This window comes from Ovis canadensis, chromosome 3 (genome assembly GCF_042477335.2).
Source record: "Ovis canadensis isolate MfBH-ARS-UI-01 breed Bighorn chromosome 3, ARS-UI_OviCan_v2, whole genome shotgun sequence".
NCBI lineage: Eukaryota > Metazoa > Chordata > Mammalia > Artiodactyla > Bovidae > Ovis > Ovis canadensis.
In genome coordinates this window covers 60,616,038-60,623,640 of record NC_091247.1, presented here as the reverse complement: position 1 = coordinate 60,623,640, position 7,603 = coordinate 60,616,038, and positions in this window count along the sequence as shown.

The following is a 7,603-nucleotide window of genomic DNA, read 5'->3' as shown; positions in this document are numbered from 1 at the left end:
AGGTCTACTGTTTCTGCAATATTGAAAGTCCTGCTTATTTACAGAAACAGGAATCAGATACAATCTGAGAAAGAATCTAAATGTTTTAATCAATTCAGTCATAAAAATAAGACTCAGTTGTGTGTCTTTGAAAAGTTTTGTTGTGGGCAACTGAAAGGAAATTAGGCTTCTAAAAGTAAGATCGCTAAGCAGTTTAATTAACCTGGCTAGTTTCCAGCTCCCTCACGTGTAGATTTTTGCAAGAATCTGGTTTGTGAGTGAATATTCAGGCTGGTGTTTCCTGGGAACAATAAAAGAAATGGAGTCTTAAAGAGGAGAGGAAATAGGATTAAATATGTATTTAATGTGTGTACTGAGTCCCAAGGGCATCCCTGGTAGCTCAGATGGTAAAGAATCTGCCTGCAATGTGGGAGGCCAGGGTTTGATACCTGGGTTGGGAAGATTCCCGGGAGAAGGAAATGGCAACCCACTCCAGTATTCTTGCCTGGAGAATTCCATGGACAGAGGAGCCTGGCACACTACAGTCTGTGGGGTCAGAGTCAAAGAGTCAGACAGGACTGAGTGACTAAAACACAGACACAGACACACACACACACACACACACACACACACACTGAGTCCCAGATGTTTTCCGTACATCATCTTCCTTATTTCCTAAAACAATTTAATTAGATAAGTGTTATGAATTTCACTTTGAATTTCTCTTTACAAGTGAGGAAACAAAAGATTGGGGCACATGAATGGTACCAAAGCTTTGAGAATTATTTCCTATTCAAATTATCACTCATTACTCTGTTTGCAATAAGTTCCTAAAGACTGCATGGTGTCTGAGTTGTGTCTAATCAGGAAATCAGTATAGGTACTTAAAACAGAGGGAATTTGATTCAAAGAATTAAATATGAAAGCTTTGGGAAGGATAGTTGATTTCAGGCAGTACTTCTGGATATGGTTGAGTGAGGAGACTGTAAAGTGTTTTCCCCTAAAAACAACCATGAAGATGGACAGAATTGCCGCCAATCATTTCTGCACTCTGGAAATTGGCCAGAGGCATTTAACAATCTGAGAAGTTTACGCTTGAACAAATGCTGGACTTGGTGGAAATCAATGGCATTCTGGTCTGTGTCTAATCCCATCTCTCCCTTCAACATGGAGTTCTACCAGGGAGGAAAAAGCCATGAGAACTAGCAACTTTTCTTTTGCCACTAAAGGGGACTCACTCAGTTTGGAGCTGCAGACAATGGCCACACTGAGGATCCTTGTCAGGATCCCACTCAGTGAAAGTGGTTTCCCAGAGCCGGGAGAGTCTAAGAGAGTCAAGGACTCGTTTCTACTGGCCAGAGGTTGAGGTTGTGATTGGGGCAAGCACATTCCCAGCTAACACTTTGCATATATGTAAGAGAGATCAAGAATCCTCAAGCTATTTATGGACTCCTGACTGTCACTAAGGTCTTGGACATAAGCATAGAAAACCCAAAAGCACCCATCAGAAATGAAACCACTTGCACAGACCCGAGAACAGCCTACATCATGAATGGGCTCTTCTATCTACATACAAATGCATCCGCATAAGATGAAGCCTAACTGGTTTGAGATGTTTGACTACAATCTCTGTCCAGTCACTGGCTAACCACTGAGCTGTGCAGACATAGGGAAACCATAAAAAACAAGGCTAAAAAATAAAAACAAAAATATATTCTTGAGTAAAGCCATCTATGAATATGTGGTTACACACCACAGAAGAGATAGGCAGATTTCGCAGATATAGTCCAAGCAAACTAGTACATGTTGTTGTTCAGCCACTCAGTCATGTTCGACTCCTTGCAACCCTGTGGACTGCAGCATGCAAGGCTTCCTTGTCCTTCACTATCTCCCAGAGTTTGCTCAAACTCATGTCCATTGAGTCGGTGGTACTATCTAACCATCTTATCCTCTGTCACCCCCTTCTCCTCCTGCCCTCAATCTTTTCCAGCATCCCAACTTTTCTAATGAGTCAGTTCTTCCAAGGTGGCCAAAGTATTAGAGCTTCAGCATCAGTCCTTCCAATGGACATCCAGGATTGATTTCCTTTTGGCTTGACTAGTTTGATTTCCTTGTTGTCCAAGGGGCTGTCAAGAGTTTTCTCCAGCACCACCATTTGAAAACATCAATTCTTCAGTGCTCAGCTTTCTTTATGGTCCAACTTTTACATTCGTTCATGACTACTGGAAAAACCTTAGCTTTGATTCTACAGACCTTGTTGGCAAACTGATGTCTCTGCTTTTTAATACACTGTATAGGTTTGTCACAACTTTAGGAGAAAAAAGAAATCCAGAGTCACTAAAGTGACCAATTTCTAACAAAAATTATGAGACATGTAAGAAAAAGGAAAGTGTTAACAGTATTTAAGAAAAAAAGGCAATCAATAGAAACTGTCTCTAAGTGACTAAAAATGTTAAGTTTATTCACAAAAAAGTTATATTTATTAATGTTTTCAAAGCAGATATAGTATGTTCAAAGAAAACTATGTGCAAAGACTTGAAAAACATTAAGATAACAATGAATTTACAAACAGTGCTTCTCAAGGATGGTCCTTGTCAGGGAACTAAGATTCCACATGATGGAACAAATAAGTTCAAGAGCCACAGTTAGAGAAAGCTCACAAGCAGCAATGAAGACCCAGTGAAGCCAAAAATAGATAAATAAATTTTAAATTTATGCTAAGTGGCAACTTCCTGGATGTCTTGGTTTGAAAAGATGCCACCAATATCTAGTTAAGTTGGTTATTCACAGGTCTGTCACCCTGTGTGTAAACTCTGAGCAGGGATCACATTGCAGAAACATGATCCAGGCGGAAGGAGGGTGTGGGCTCCACTGAATAGGAGGCATGGGTGTCACCTCAGTCACTGGTACCCTGTAAGTCCAGATTTCACAGTGTCCTTTGACTGCAGCTCGCTGAGTTATTTTTCTATTTTCCAATATCTCTGCATGCATTCATTCCAGAAAAAAACATGAAGACAAAGGAAAATTTACTTCCTCCGACATGGTGAGGTGTGAGGTTTCTTGAAGGTATTCTTGTCCCTTACAACTGTCATCCCCACCCAGAACTGCAGCTGCAGAGATAGTGGAAATAAGTGCTCCTCCAGTTAAAATTCCTCTCGCTAGCATCTGGGAAAATCCAGACTTCCCCAGGAACAGAAGTTCTATGCAGGCAGCATCTTGTGTCCTCTGTGCCTCGGGGAGCGAAATCTGCAACAAGGATTTGTTAAATATTGAATGAGCAGTTCATGCCTTGAGAATAAAGCATTTCCTGTGTTGCAAAGCCTTTGTTTCAACCACCCATGCTGCTAGAAATACCAATACAGTCTGCAATCTCAGCATTAAGAAGTTCGATTGAAGTGGGAAATATTCTCATTGTGGTATGAGAGATGCTTGGATGGACCTAAAGATGAAAAGGTCAAGGTACTGTCCTCCAAGGACTTTATACCCTAGTGCGTCAATTTGATGTCCATTGGCTGCGTGGATGGGCTGAATGAAGACAGAGGAGTGCAACACTCTCCAGGCAGAGTGGCTCCAAAAATGTCGAAAAATCTGTTAATTAGCAGATTAACACATTTTTAAAAAATTATTTATTTTTAATTTTAAGGTAATTTCTTTACAGTATTGTGTTGGTTTCTACCATATATCAATATGAATCAGTCATAGGTATACATGTGTGCCCTCCCTATTGAACCTCCCTCCCACCTCCCTCCCCATCCCACTCCTCTAGGTTGTCACAGAGCACCAGGTTTGAGCTCCCTGCATCATACAGAAAATTCCCACTGGCTACCTATTTTATATATGGTAATGTATACATTTCAACGATACTCTGTCAATTTAACCTACTCTCTCCCTCTCGCACTGTGTCCACAAGTCTGTTCTCTATGTCTTGGCAGACACCGCTTGACATAAAATGCAGTACACACACACACACACACACACAAAACCACACACAATTCTCAGGACTTCCCTGGTTTTCCAGTGGTTAAGACTCTACACTTCCAATGTAGGGAACTAGGGTTCAATCCCTGGCCAGGAACTAAGATCCCACATGGCCTGCAGTATAGCTTAAAGATAAAAATAAAGCAAAACAACCCAAAAGAACCCCATCAATTCTGGTATTACCCACCAATGACAGACCTCGTAGCTTCCTGCAGTCCTGTTCCATAGTCATAATTGTGGGTACATTCTGGTCTCTCGTGGTCCTATTTCCATGGCTCTATTCCATGGTTGGATGTGTTGTTGTTCAGTCGCTAAGTCATGTCCAGCTCTTTGTGACCCCATGAACTGTGTAGAGGTAGGTCTCCTCTTTGTGTTCATGGGCTGCAAACCCATCCCACTCTCAAGGTCCAGCAGGAATCTGATGGGAAAGGAGTTATCTGGTCAAAGCTTACCCCGCTGCCTTAAAAGAACGGCACCAGGATGTGCAGTGGGGCCCTGGCTAGTGTGGGGCGTGGGCTGAGCTGGGGTAGGGTCAGGGAACTAGTTCCCACATGCTGCAACTAAGAGTTCACACGCTGAAACCACAAGATCCCACTTGTCACAAATAAGAAGGGTCGCAGCCAAATAAATTTTTTAACTCTTTTATTGAATGTTACAATATTACTTCTGTTTTATGTTTCTAAGTATCTTTTTTTTGCCCCCCAAAACGTGGGATCTTAACTCCCTAATAAGGGATCAAACCCACACTGCCTGTTTCAGAAGGTGAAGTCTTGATCACATACCACTGGGGAATTCCCAGTAAAAAATTATTTAAAAAAAAAAAAAAAAGACCTGTGTGGTTCATGGACTTTTGTATACAGCATAATATGCAGGAAGAGTGCTGAAATCAGTCTATCAAAGGCAGAAGGAGTGATTCCAATTAAACTTTTCCTGTATGTGAAAGCTTTTCATTTCATAGTTTCACGTCCTGATTGGAAAAACAAACAAAACTCTCCTATCATGTGTTCACAACAGTTAGGACTTTTTTTTTTTTTCTTTCCTCAGAAAGTATTAAATACCTGCCATGGGAAAGCCTGACAAGAAATGCTGAAATGTAAAACTGAACATGGTCCTTGAGCTTATGATCCAGGGAATGTAACATCATGTGCTTAGCATCATGAGAACAGCAATGCAGGTTCTCTGGGGGCAGAGGATGTTGTGGGCATTCTTCCTCAGGAAAGGGGTCAATGGCTCCATTGAAGGGTACCTCCAAAATGCTTAGGAGAAACTGAGACCTCAAGCTAAAGAAATAGTAAGTCTTATTTTACTTAGCATAATTATGAGAAAGAAAATGCTGGCTCATTAAAGATTTTGATTAATAAGGACTTTACAATTCATATGGTATTTGGTTCATCTATTTGGGCAGGTTCAGTACACACTCAACATTAAAACACAGTTTCATTTGACCTTGATGATGATCAGGGCACTTTAGAAACTGGCTGAAGGAGTGTGGGAGACACTGTAGGGAACTTCCAATGGAAGACTTAATGAAAGGCTATGAACTTGAAACTAAGGATGCTGGTTTCAATGAACCATTGCAGTTTCTGATGGGTGGATAGACATGATGAATGCTGTGTTTTAGAAAGATTAACCCAGTAATGATGTTCAGGGAAGAGGGAAGATAAAGGAGCTAAAACAAGAAGAACAGCCAGGAGGCACGAGCAGTAACGGAAGCATGCAATGATTGTGGTGATGTTACAGATGGTAGAAAGTAAAACAACTTTGAGTTGCTTCAGTGTCCAAGTAGGAGACACAAAGAGCGAAGAGAGGGGAAAGGGTGGTTGAGGATTTTGCAACTTGCATCTTCAGAGCATTGCCCTTAGGCTGTGTAAAAAATGTCCATCCTACTGTATACTAAAGAACTCTGTTCAGTGTTACGTGGTGGCCTGGATGGGAGGGGAGTTTGGGGGAGAATGGATATCTGTATATACATGACTGAGTTGCTCTGCTGTGCATGTGAATTTGTCTCAACATTGTTAATTGGCTATACACCAATACAAAATTCAAAGTTAAAAAAAAAAAAAAGGTCCTGCTTTAGAAGCTCCCATTCTTTAGAAGTTCCCATTCTAGCCAAGTCCTTCTCTATGTGAGATATCTGTGAGGTCAAGGGGATATGGCCACCCCAAGACTATAATCTTCCCACTTTCTAGACTAGTCTAGATACCTGAGAACCAGAATTCACTGTCCAAGCAACCCAGCTCCTGGGCACTCACAGCCTTCTTCCCTGGGTCCATGCTCCCAAGAGTCAGTGGCATGGCTGGTGTGGGCACCTCTAGGCCTGCAGGGTGGGAGAAGACCAGCTGTTGTGGGAGGTGTTTGGTGAGTGGGTGGAGCTTAAATTCCCTGGCTACCGGGTGTCCCCATGAATGATGCAGGACTCTTCACAGCATAGGATGGAGTCAAGGAGGTGCACTGTGGGCAGGGGCCAGGGCCATTTCTTCTGGTATTACCAAGGTCTGGCATGGAACTCCTATGAGTCACAGAATTCTAAAAATCCTGACCTTCCAGGTCATTCTCATAAATGTATATTTGTAAGGTAAAGGGATAGACGCATTATTTAGCAACTTATTGGCTTGGTTTATACCTTTAAAATATTTAGACATACGGCTCCCTTTTTACTCATTGGAGGATAATTGCTTTACAGTGTTGTCTTGGTTTCTGCCATACATCAACATGAATTAGCCATATGTATACATATGTCCCTCCCTTCTTCCCTTTTCTAGAATCAATCTTTCTAATAGATATGATTATTCAGATTTTGCATTTATGTGTCAGTCTTGGTAAACTGGGTTTTTCAAGGAATTTGTCTACTTTTATCCAAATTGTCAAATTAACTAGCAAAAAGTTATTTCTAGTATCTTATTCTTTCTAATGTCTTCAGGATTTCTAGTGATGTCTACTTTTTTATTTTAATACTGGTTCTTTGTGTTTCCTTTCATTTTTGTTTGTTCGGTTTGAATCTGTAACAATTTGAACTGTCTTTAAAATTTTTTTAAAACCTCCTTTTGGCTCACTTACTTTTTTATTGTACATTTGTTTTCCATTTCCTTGGCTTCTTCCCTTATTCCTTCTTTCCTTTCACTTACTTTGGGTTTGATTAGATATTCTTTTTAAATCTCATAACATGAAAGTTTAGATAGTTGATTTTCAGTCTTTCTTCTAACATATGAACTACAGAATATAAATTTACATTTAAGGACAATTTTAGCTGTGTTATACCAGTTTTGATATACCACATCTTTATTACCATCAGATAGATAACAATGTTTGCATATTATTGTGATTTCTTCATTGACTCAAGGGCTATTTAGAAGGGTTTTACTTAATTTCAGAGCAGCTTGATTCCACCACAGTCACAGGAATTGTTCAGAATCAATTCAGATCTTTGAAATTTGTTGCGGCTTACTTTATGACCCAGCATTCAATGAGTTTTGATAAATTTCCTACAACTTTGCATTCCACTACTGTTATTGACTGTGCATCCTGCTACCAGGAGAAGAAGGAGAAGGCATGTCCAAATTCTAAGGTCCAGACTTGGAAAAAATGCACAGCACTTCATTTACATAATATGGCAAGTCCATATACCTACATGGCCAGGCCTAATGCA